The sequence below is a fragment of the Atractosteus spatula genome, chromosome 1 (assembly GCF_055471065.1).
Source record: "Atractosteus spatula isolate fAtrSpa1 chromosome 1, fAtrSpa1.hap1, whole genome shotgun sequence".
NCBI lineage: Eukaryota > Metazoa > Chordata > Actinopteri > Semionotiformes > Lepisosteidae > Atractosteus > Atractosteus spatula.
In genome coordinates this window covers 53,131,009-53,144,313 of record NC_142706.1, presented here as the reverse complement: position 1 = coordinate 53,144,313, position 13,305 = coordinate 53,131,009, and the positions used below count along the sequence as shown (strand labels likewise).

The 13,305-nt window shown below is 34.1% G+C and overlaps 1 protein-coding gene across 2 annotated transcripts in view; it reads left to right on the top strand.

The window, feature by feature from the left end:
* The window catches only part of nr3c2 (nuclear receptor subfamily 3, group C, member 2), a 156,304-nt gene that overhangs the window by 10,515 nt on the left and 132,484 nt on the right, over positions 1-13,305 (top strand). The gene's annotated exons all lie outside the window — the stretch shown is intronic.

Sequence of the window (13,305 nt, the reverse complement as noted above, 5' to 3'; positions counted from 1 at the left end):
TGAACACTGTCATTTTGTAGGCAACAAAAAAATGTACTGTTCAGGAACCTCTTAGTCTTTACAGAGCTGTCAAATTATTCCACAACCTCCATAATTTGTGAAATTACCATGTCATTTAATAGTTTGTCCAGTGGAATATCTGCTCTTTCTTTAGGAGAAGGCAAATGAGAGATTTATATAACATCAGACCATTACAGTGGTACATAACATAACATAAACCACTTCCTTTGTTAATTTGTCTAAAGCAGGGGAGTTAGGATGAACTTTGAACTCAACTGGTTCAACCTGTTTCACAGTGAGAGAAAATAGGTTTAAACAAGAAAACATATTGAACACATTTTTTCTATTATTCCATATCAGATGCACATACCTGTATTTATTATCTTGTTCCATTTTTTTCTTATGTGCCTTAATGGATTTTTTAAGATGCAAATATGTAGCTCTCATTATATGTAAAAAGCTCATTGAGCAGATAGAAAGGAACTTGAATACAATGAATTTTAATCTGCTTCAGTTTCAATAATAATGTACTGTATGAGAGAGCTTATTGGACTATGGTATTTTGACTTCCATTCTGCATTTCTCAAATTCAAGCTAAAATAATGGATTGCAGGTCTTTTTACACATGAAAGAATACACATGAAAGAGGTATTCATTGACTATCACTCAAAGGAAGCTTAAATTGCTGTTAAAAATGCAACACCATAATCAGTCATTTTAAATAGTTTTTAATTATTCTTCTAAGGTCTGTTGCTTGTTTAAAATCCCACATTTTTTGGAAAGTTATCTGGATTTGAAGCTTTGCAAAATTTGTTCTGTGCAAACATCTTTAAAAGGTGACCAGCGGTTATTGATGTGTGTTTGAATCTAATGATTCAACATACGTTATTTTGCGTCCATAATAAGGAAAAAGTTAGTTGTCTTGATTTATAACTTCATTATTGAGATAGAAACATTTAAACCATTTACATTGTTGTATGCAAATCACTGAGAAAGTCATGCTGATAAGTGTTTGATGATAGAAAACAAGTGAAAGCAGTAGAGCGTTTTGTACAAGTTTCAGTCTACGAGACTAAATCGCTTCTTGAAAAATCACCATTATAATTGTGAAATCCATTTGAATTTAAGTATCTCCCTTATTTGTGCTTCTAGCATTTCTTTGCTGGCTGTCATAAACAAAGTTGACAGGAGTACATTTTAGTATTTCTAGCTCCAGTTGTTGTCAGGTCTAACTTTTGATATCAAACAGTGATTTTACAGCACTGCTTGATCTAGGTAGAAGCAAAAATGTCTGGAATAAGCTACCTAGGTGTGTTGTACAAGCAATACCCAGACATCTTTCAAGAAACAGCTGGATGAGTTCCTGCAATCAAAAGACCACGATCAGGGGTATCAGCCATGTGGCCTGTGGGCCCAATCCAACCCCGAGGCTTGTCTGTTAAGCTTGTGTATTTCCCTGAGGTTCCTTACCTCTGTCCAATCAAAATGCCCCTGTTTGACGTTGACAGAGGTCCAGTTTTTCAGGGGTGTGGGAAAAAAACCTGTATACACATTTCCTCTAAGCTCCTCTTCCAAATTAATGAGCAGCCTGAGCCACTGCTCTGACTGAAACTCTACCTAGTAGACTTTTTGATCTCTGTTACAAAATTATATTTAGTAATAAGGGCATTGTGATTATGTATTGAATAAGTGAAAAAAAGAATTTCTTGTGGTTCAAGAGAAGTGAAGAAATCAATATTCTTTCATAGAATTGAATGGAACGCTGATAAGTTTGAAGTGTGCAACAGGAGGCTGTTGCCAGCAGATTGTATATTTGTTTTCCCCAGGCAATAACACTAAAGCTTTGCTAATTCCGAAACGAGAGAAGCTGCTTTGCACCTCACATTGCAGCTACTGAGTGCTAGTCTTATCAGTCCTTTATGCAGCACTTACATGTGATGCTGATATCTAATGCCAGAACCAGTATACAGTAAGTCACATTTTAGTCCTGCAGTTTACCAGTAGATGTACATATACACCCCTATGTTGATTTAAAAAGAGATGGGTATATTTGACAAAAACTTTAATTCACTTCAGGTCTTACAGCAATGGACATTCTTTTCTTATTTACTTTTTGTTTTTGCTTTTGCAGCACTCAAAGCTCTTGCATGTTTTGCTGACATGTTATGAAAACTAAGGAGGAATAATGTTAGATATGAAGGGAAACAGCTTTAATGAAGCAAAAATTATTTGGTACAGTAAAACACAGATATTACACGTTTTGCTGTAGTAAAAAATTGTCAATGGAGAGTTTGTACAGCGGGTGCGTATACAGTAGCTCAGCATTTACGTTTTTGAGTTGTTGAATTATATCTTCTTCAACAGAATGGAGATTCATGCAGTGTACAATAATCACGGTTAATAGTGCAAAAAATAACGTAGAAGGTATCTAGTGAAGAAGCAATGACTGATATTTGCATTTTGAATGGATGCACCTCACTGTAAATGAATACAGAAAGTGCAAAAAACAACTTGGAAACAATATTATGCATGTACTGTATCTGTATGTAGGTTTTGCCTAGTATTTCAATAATTTCTCGTTTGTATGGCATGCTTGAAGTATTTCTAAATCAAATCTGGCCTGTCATACAAATTTAGTTTGCTACCCCTAGCCTAGATGCTCTGAATGGACTTCTCTCTTTGACCTTCCAAACTGTATGTTTTTATAAGATGTAAACATAATAGAGAAGGGGAATTCTAGTACATAACAAAAATCAAACTGAAACAATACCAAACCTCAATTCAGAGCATATTGTGTCATTGTAAATTACTTGTGTGCTACATAATTGCTCTTTAATTCCACATTGCCGCTGTCAAACATCACTCCTCTCAGTACAGCCTCCAGAGCCACATTAGATGCCTTTCTCTGCTCCAAAAAGATCATGCCTATTACAGTGTCAACATCCATATGGAAACACTTTGGATTGGAAGCGTCAGGAGATGAAAGCAGTCTTAAAAATCAGTAGATGGCAATATTGTGCATTCAGAAATTTATCTTGGGACCCTCATCCTTAATTGTTAAATAACTATCTTTAACTAGGGTGTTAGGTGTGTATAAATATAAGATTCATAACTCTGGAGTATACATTAGAATTGTGAGTCTAATATCTGTCTCATCTGTCTTTAAACTTGACTCATTTATCTTTCTAACTGTATTTTTACCTACTCTTTCTGAGCTGTTTGTATTTTAGACATAAAAATATGTTTTGTACATAAATCGATGTGGTAAAGTAGCTCCCCGATTTCAGCAGCTGCCTCATCTGAGCTTCAGTGCATGTACAGATTTTCACAACATTTCATAAATAATGAATTGTAGTAAACCTGGGCGAATGTGTTATTTTATATATGAAAGCTGAATTCTGTTCTGCCTGGCTAATAGGTAATCTAAAAGCCAATTTCCAGTTAACACTGCACTTGTTGCAGATAGGGACCCAGTCACTCAAATAGCACAAAATTATACGGCATGTAAAATGAAATCACATTCATATGACAAAAAGGTTGTTGACTGAATTTTAGTCATCCTAGTGCTGAAGAAATAATGACAGCCCAAGTTAATGTGGCTGAAAGTCAGATCCACGGATCTCCAATCAGGACTCTTCTGTCGGGTCAGTGAAATGTTGATACACTGTTTTATTTCTTTAATGTTTATTCTCAAACCCTTCAATACATCATCTTCCATTAATGTAAAACTAAAAGCTTTTGTCCTCAAAAAACACAAATAACAGAGTGAGTGACATTTTTGTCTACCATGTTTCTGCAAGTATTTCAAATGTAAATTGGGCAATGTTTTTAATTAAAAGTGGCTGTCCCCTGCCAAAACAACGTAGGAATCTGGATTAAGCATACTAAATTGGGAGTAAATTATTTTTGACCTTGACTTTATCCTCAAAGCAAATGATGATGACAAAATTATTTTCCAGAGGTTTTGCTTGGAGGAAACAGGTTCCCAGCCCTGTGTGAAAGAGATACATTCAGAGGAAGTGCTTTGCCACTTGTGCATGTTATTTACAGTTGAGTCATAGTCTGTCAAGTGGTCTGACATCCCAGGCATCTCGCACCTGAACATCTACAGTATGTTTTCTGTGAAAGAAATACCAGTGATACGTATCTGTGAAAAAGGACATATTTAAAAACGCACAGTTTGTCCCTGTGATCATTTCTGGCTCAAATATGTCCTCTTCTATTACCTGAGAACTCCAAAATATAAGGACAGGAGTTGTGTTTCTTAACACAACTAGGTTGTTAGTCAATGTACAGTAGTAGCCTTGTAGTAGCCCACTAGGGTGGCCATTTAGCTGTGTAATTCTCTTCAATTTGTAGTGATAGATCATCTCTGATCAAAATGGAGTGTTAAACCTTTCGTAAAATAATATGGGATTTTAATAAATAAAACTCACCATTATAATACAACTTAATAAACCTATTAATTTAAAGTATGGTGCAATTCTGTCTTCCTTTATTTCTTTTTCCCCCTTTTGATCCAGTTCCATATACTAATGTGTACAGACTCTGTTTGACCCAAAGGTAATTTTGAGTACTGTTGGCTTTCACTTTGGGATTGTAAAATATGGATGGAAAATTCCACTATAATAAACATAAAATAAATTGTGGAAATAAAATCTATTTAAATGCTTAGAGACTGGGAATACTTGACTACACCTAGATTGGATGCTAGTCTATCACAAGATTACTTCTAGGGACTTAATTGTGCCAGTTAGATGTTCAGAGTACCAGCCACTACTAGGTACAGCAAAGTATTGGAGTTACAGTAGTATACTGTATGTAGCAGCCTTGACTAGGTTTTTGCATGCTTGCTGTCATATATATATTCTGTATATGTATATGTACTGTACATATACACATACATTTATACAATTACTGATTTTACAAAACGACCATATTTTTATTGTAACAAATTTACAGATATAGTTGTTAAGTGCCCTGTGATGGACTGACATCTCATCCAAGGTGTATCCTATCTTGCACCCATTGCTTTGTGGGTTAGGCACCAGATCCCTTGTGACCCTGAATTGGACTAAGTGGTTAGAAAATGGATGGATGGGTTATTGCTAAGATGTTCCGTAATCCTATTTGTAACAACACAGGTATTCTGTGAAGGTAAAATTTGAATGATTGTTTAGAAATGTTATGGCCATTGATGCAACTCTTACAGCAGTCACTCTAGACGCAAGTACGCCGGGACTGGCCATCCATATGGAGTGCGACAAAATTGAAACTTCTATTCTGACTTCTATTAATGTAAAGTTATGGGAATAATTATTAGAACTAAGGCAGAGGATCACATTTGTGGAAGTAACATCCTAGGGAATAGTCAACATGGATTTAAAACATGGATAGTGTTGTTTGAACAAGCAACAACTTTAATGGACACATACAGAGCATTTGATGTGGTTTATTTTGATTTTCAAAAGGCCTTTGCTAAAGTTCCCATAAAGGATTAATCCTCTCATTACAGACATTTAGATTGCTTAAAAATACAGATATACATGTAGGGTGAATGTTCACATTAGAGTACTACAGAAATCTAGGACTCTTGGTCTTTCTAGTTTATATCAGTAAATAGATTCTGGTATATACAGTATAGTAAACTAGTCAAGTTTGCAGATAATGCCTGATTAGGACTATTAGCTATCAACGTAATAGTAGGAAATGAAATTCAAAAAGGTTTAGATAAAATTTAAACTAAGGAAATTCCTGGCAGATTACACCTGTAGGATTTTGCATGCAGGCAGTAAAAACATAAGCTATAAATACCAAATTAAAAACACTGAGCTAGAAGAAGCTACTTATGAATAATACTTGAGTATTTATGATGAAACATTGTTTACACCTTCCAGACAAAGTACAGAAGCAATAAAGAAGGCAAGCAAAATGTTAGGTAATATAGTCAAAAGTGCACAATCAAAATCAGAGCATATTAAAACATTACAATGAAGTACACTCATTAGGAATATTGTGTACAAAGAACTTAACCCTTTAAGTTTTGAACAGAGAAGGCGACAAGGGAACTTGATACAAGAAAACAAAATACACAGTGACAATGGTAATACTGTATAAATGCAGTGGACTTCATCAGAAATAGTAAAAAAACGAACCAAAGGACATGAGAAACTGTGTATAAAGTGCATTTAAAACCGAGAACAGGAAGCACATTTTTACCCAAAGGGTTGTGGGAGTATGGAACAGGCTAACCAGCCATAAGGTTGAAGCTGATACCTTGATTGTCTGCAAGAAACAGCTAGATGAGATCCTTGAATCAATAAGCAACAAACCACTACATGGGTTGAATGGTGTCCTCTCATTTGTAACCTTTCTTTATGCTCTTAAATATTTTACTTTTTAAGTTCTGTCTGGACATTAAATTAGTGTCACTGCAAACATTTATTATATTCTGTTTTTATGTGAGATTGCTGTCTGGGTTTTCATTATACAAATCATAAAGTAAGATTATGCATGTTAACAGTAAGAACAAACAGACCTTAAAAGGTATAGAACAGCCTTAGAAATCTTGGCTCAAACTCTTGGTAACAGACTTAAGGGACAGATTTTAATTGTGTCAGCAGTCTAAATGCAGGTGGGATGCTGAGCGTATATCTTGGTTTTTTTTCCCTCAGTTATATTAAATATGGGAATATGAGTATAAAATTATTTTCTGCTAGGCCTGTGAGTCTCTTTAGAGTGCTAGAGACAATGTGTCTTTCTTCTGATGGATATGTTGTTTGAAGTTCTTTTTTTAAAGAGTGGGTGATTAGTCTTTTACTTCCCTGCACTTTTATTGGTCATCTGTCAAAAGTGTCACAGCTCACACCACTTTGTTTGTGCTCATTGTGGACTGTTTTGTGCCTAGGACAGTTAGAGCATCTGCCCCTTGTAAATTGTGTGCAAGCAAATCAGTCTTTTATGATTACTGGATTTCATCTCGCAGAAATAAGTATTTTATTATCTATTTTTGTACTGAGACAACTGAACTATTAAAATAATAATTTTGTAATTTATTATCAATGACCTACTTTCACGTTCTAAATTACTTGCATGACCTCTGCCAAAATCTTGTTATACTCAATTTAGAAAATGTTACTGATGAGCACTGGAGAGGACTATTGACATTTTACAGCAAAGAGTGCTTTTCATTAAAAAGCACTATTTACTTTTTTGTAGCCTAAACATTGGTTGGACAACCAGATTAACACAATGAACAGTTAAGAATCAATATGTTTATCCATTTTTATAAATTATACATTTGCTTTAAATCATATGTACTATCGGTAGATGTAATCCTTACTTGGTTTGTTATACTAATGTTGGAAAGGGATATATGGATAAAAACTGTGATGAAAGCCATACATTTCTGGGGGAAAAAAAGAGAAGTACAGTGGTGTGAAAAAGTGTTTGCCCCCTTCCCGATTTCTTATTTTTTTGCATGTTTGTCACACTGAAAAGTTTCAGATCATCAAACAAATTGAAATATTAGACAAAGATAACACAAGTAAACACAAAATGCAGTTTTTAAATGAAGGTTTTTATTATTAAGGGAAAAAAAAATTCCAAACCTACATCCAAACACTTTTTCACACCACTGTATGCTTTTCTTTCCTAAAGAACACTAGAAAGACAAACCTCATCCTAACTATCATAAACTTCTAAATGAAGGATTAAAAACTTGAAGTTTTTATAATCCTCTACTTTTGTTGTAAGGAGTGTATTGCCTTTTCAGATGTTTTTATTTAGATGGTGATATGCCATGGTAACTAATTATTCTTCCATGGATACCTTGAAAAGACATTGTACAACAAAGCTTGAGGATATGACAATGGAAAACATATCCTAATGCCACAACGGACAAAAGAAAGTAATATGATAAACAGCTTCTCCTGTAAATAAGTTCTAAGAACAACTGGATTCACTAGAATAACTTGAATGAACAAAACGAAAATGGCAGTAGAAACAATTTAGGTATAACAGAGAAACAATATAAAATAAATCTAAACATAAAAATATAAAAAGTTAAGGAAGCAGATAACACACAGTTTACCACCACTTTAAGATCAATAAACAGTTTAGTACTGTAGGTCGGGGTTCTAACAAAAGTCATTTGTAATATCTATCTACTGTATGAAATCAGAACAAAGAGATTAAAACAGAGTTTATTAATAGCCATAAGAACGACCATGATTTTTTTCTTCTCTGACCACCATTAGGTTATCTCAAGAAAATATACTATCTTTTTTTTTCCTATCTTGATAATCCTTCCTTCTTGTGTACTTAGGGGTGCTGTGCATTATTAACAAGCATGTAACGTGTCCAAACACATATTTAATTCAATGAAAGCAACGAACAAAAGCAAAATGTTCAGTATGCATCTTAACTACAGATATTACTCTTTCACTGACACTGGCAGAAACACAACAGTAAGTCCCCTCGCTGGTTTATTTACTTTTCTGACTGCTGGGCAAAATAATAAAATTGCAATGATTGCTTGCTGGGAATATTGGGAAAGGACTGTACTCATGTGAACTGACTGCTGAGTCAGTACTAGAGGGGAGTTCTACAGCAATACTAGGAGTTTGGAAGTAGGATGGCAAAAATCAGTGCTTTGATGTAAGGCCCTTGGCTTTGTCTTGTTTGTTTTTAATGAGAAGCAAGGACATCGTTTTGTGTGATAAAAAGCTGGCCCATATAGCTAAAGAAATGTTTGCTTGGTTATTTTGTGCATGAATAAAGAAAAAGGTAATGATAAATGTACAAAATGAAAAGGGCAGCACTTCTGCAGTAAGAAACCTAAATGTAATTTTTTTTAAAAAAAGGACATTTAGGCATAGTGCAGGTCAATAATTAACTACAATAGATATCTGTTTCATTTTGCTGTTAAAATGTGTTTGGTTAGCTATATCATTATAGTACAGATTTAAAAAAAATGTTTCTTGTTTTTTAAGCCTTTCAGAACAACCCTTGGTGCTGACAGCAGTGACAACACATTGCTTATATTTGGTGTCAACTGTGCTGACACATTATAAATAGTCAATATACAGTAGGTAAAACTATATTAGTACTTTATTTTACATACTCGGGGTTAAAATAAATGGGAGCACAGATAAAATCAGATTTGGAGTTAGTTTCATTTGTAGTGTGAGAAAAGGAAATATGTATTTACTTCGTACTTTTATATTGTGTATAGTAAATGTTTCAAATTCCTAAAGGTTTCATTGGTGTGGTACTTGCCCATTCAGTCTAGTCTTCAGTGCTAACCTCCCTGTCATTTTATCAATTTTATTCATGTATTTTATTTTACCTGCTTGACTGTTCCTTTTATTTACCGCTAATGTAGTTTTTCTCTATTTTTCAATATTGTAAGTCACCCTAAAGTTTCTTTGGTTAAGCAAATAAGTAAACAAATTAAACAAAATCCCCTTACTACACGCACATGCTAAAAATGCTATATTCTTGTCGTATTATGAGTTGCAGTAAAGGGAACTTATTAAGTCATCGTTGTTGAAAGTAGAAAAATAAAGCTGTTATGATACACAGCTTGAAAGTGCAACAGAGTCTCTCTTTACTTTGTCTTTTCCCACGTCCCAGCATAAATTATGCTCCCTTTAATTTGCCCAGCTGACATACAGTATTAAGAACTGAGATGTGTGAATCAAATATTGAACCAATTATAGTTATCCTGGGTATGCTAGTGTGTTAGAAAAAGTGTGCTCTGCTATCAACACCTATCAAGGATGCTCTTCAGTAAATACCTGTTTTTTGGAAAGAGGGATTTGTTGTGTTAATATTTCTCATACTAACTTTTGCCAGAACTGATCTTCAGGGGCTTCTCATTAGTTTTTCCTGGCAGGTAGCACTATTTTGGTAGGAATGAGATCACTTAAGTGTTTTAGCAAAAGCAACATAGATGAAAATAAAATATTTTCTTTAAGCTGGGCTTTTAGTTTGTTTCCTTAAAGTAAGAGTTTTGTGTAAAATAAAACCTATAATCTTATAACTCTATTTAAAACATCTCAGAGAAATTAAGATATTTCTGAAACTAATGGCTACAAGCAGCAGATTTCCTGGTTCTAGCATGAATTGACACAGTTGCTGTGTTAATTATACTTGTAAGCTCTTACTGACTGGTATATTAGATAACAGCTACTGTATGAAATCGGCTTAGACACTAATAATAGTGGTATCCTATTTGACTGTAAATCTTGAAATATGTATTGTAACAGATGTTTGTCATATTTTGATTATTAGGAGAGTTCTTTGATTTTCATTCATTAATGAAAAGTCTGTGACTCTTGCTGTCATTGCTGACCTTATACTGTACATTTAGAAGCATGCACATGACACACTTCAGTGATTTCAGAAAGTCAAAATGTACAGTGAGGCAAACATTAAGGCAACAACCAAAGCATCAAGCATTCTTTGGCAAACATGCTTTGGAAAACTACACAAGAGTCTCACAGAGAAAGTACCTTCGATAAGTTTGTTTGAAGAAGCAAACAGAGATCAGAAAAGACTCAAAATTCCGTAATGAGAATGATTATCGGAGTGTAAACAAACAGCAGTTTCTGAAACAAAATATTTCTTCTTTTAAACTGCAACAAAAAAGCTTAACAAAAATTGAAGTAGTGGTTAGGATTTTCTTTCTAATAAAATCACAAACATTTAATTATTCCCAGAGTCTATAAAATCTAAATAAAAAATCTGTTTTTTGACATCTCCCTTGCTCTTATCTTGTGCTGCACTTGCCAAAGCAATTTCCAGTATACTGTAATAAGTAGGACAACTTTAACCGTTTATAATACAATGGAAACATTTTCAATGCAAAGACTTTATAGAAATGAACATCTTTATTTGTATATGAAAGCTAAAAATAGATGTTTATTGTGTGTAAGATTAAGCATAATGAAAAAACATGTTGTAATCTTGACCCTGGTGTACCACATAACTGTCTGACCTAATGAAGGAAGGAGACTGATTTACTATAAACCACCTCAATTTTTACATGACAAATTTCTTTCAAGTCCCAAATGAAGGAAAGTTTTCTGTAGAAGCACAGGATGTGTCCAAGTTTTTCTAAAACAAAAGCTCCAATTATGTGAAGAGCAAAGAACAATATACAAAAATCCGTTTCCAGTTACTTTCAAAAACACAAACAATTGTGCTGTAGAATGAAAATGAAAAAAATGCACTATGGGTACTAGTGAAAGGGAGAACTGTTTTTTCATTAAATGTATATATGCATGCACATTATTAAAGAAGCAGATTTGGTGAAGATAGTGAATTCTGGTAAATTATTTCTTATAATCTGGTAAAGATTATTTCTCTTGAATTTGAAACAGGTACTCATGACAAGAATGTGTAAATTATCAGTCTGTCCTTGCTTGAGCTGTGCCTTTAGAAAAATACCTGTGATAGAACATTGCTGAGAAGACAAGCCCTGTCGTATTGTTTCATGTACTGTGGTATTTTATATACAGTTGAGTTCCGCTGCAGCTCTTAATCCCAAATTTTAGCCTACTGTGACTGGGAAGGCCGTGGGGATCGTGGTGATCAGCCCAGCCGATGAGGAAAAGGGATCTCCTGCATGCGGTTGTGGGAATTGTAGCCGAGAGCTACATGGAAAACAAAAAAATTGTCCATTCCCAATTGCCAGATTGCCAGTATTACAATAAATTATATCTGATTCTAGAAATACTGTAAGTGTAAACGGATAAAAAATAGGAAAAATCTCAATTTGAAGTGTCTACATTGACATGAAAAAGCTGTAACTGGTTGCCAGAAATCTATCATCTGAAATAAACATCTGGTTCCAATATTTACTGGTGTTTCTAATAGTGAATTAAATGCTTTGTTGCTTTAAATGCTGAGCCAGCATTCACAGTAATGTACAGCAATGAGGTAATGTGTTCAAGCTGGATATTTGAAGGGTAGGACGGAAGAAAGAAAATGAGTGAAACTTCACAAGTTAAAGAGTTACTGAAGTGATAATAAGTGACAGTGTGTGCACAGCTTCTGCATGTTTCCCGTGAGATACTGTACAGTACAAAACAAATTCTCTTGACTGAATGCATTTTATAACCATTTTTTTCATAGAAATGGTAAAGTAGCCAGACACAGCTTTAGAATACAGGTTTGTGTAATGTTATAGTTCCGTTTTTTTATATTTTGCATCATATTGTGTTAGTTTGTTGCAATTATTTAATGCCAATATTGCATGAAGATGAGCCATGCAAATTCATATTGATGCTTATTCATGTATGGAAACTCAGTTTTTTAGTGCTTAGCTCACTTTTTTATTTTACTGGAGTCTAATGGATATACTGTATCATAAAACAGTGTTACCACTTTTACATTACAAGAGGGGGAGGAAATCAAAGTATATTTGGACTTGAAAACAAATCCTGATACTTGTTAATGTTTGCAGTATTGCTTCTTGAATTCACACTACTAAAATTGGATTTCAAATAGATACCCTAATTCAACAAGCACCAGGATGAACTTTGAAAGTGTTGAGTATATAGATTATGTGTGAGTTTCCTCTTATTCTTTCATTAAATGGTGGTATTTGCTTCTATAGCAGGTGTATGGATTGTGATTTGGCTGTTAAAAATGACTGTTTGGATTAGCACGTATTGAGTGAAGGGATGACAGCTATTCTTGCATTAAAACTCTAGTTATGAGATGTTTCTTCATCTTTTTTCTCTATCCTTTCCTCAACTATTTTCCTTAACTATTATTATCTTTTTGTGCCTCACTATCAGCAAGACTATGAGTCTGTTCCTAACGACACTTTGAGAAAATTGCTGGCTGTATGATAATTAGTTCCCTGATGACAAAGTCATTAGGAATAATTCAACAGACCTTTGCTGTTGCAGCTACTTATAGTCCATGTCAAGTAGTACTCAAACAGCCAAATTATAGTATAGCATGTTGCATTGTTTTTTTATTAATGTGTTGCCTCTTGCAACACATTAAGTCGACAATACACGGTATCGCTTACCTACCAATCGATTTTGTTGCCACTAGCGAAATGTTTAGCATGTATTTATAAGTTGGTTCTATTTAATAACTTCCAGAATAACCAATGACAGAGACTTCTTCCACGTTTTTGGTTTGTGATTCTGCAGATAAATTTGAAATGCTTGACACCAGAGTTTTTGTTCATCTTTATTGTACAAGGGATTCTATTTAGCCAATCCCTTTATTTATGCAGTGCACAGATGACATTCAAATCCTCCTATGTATCTGGAGAGGTTG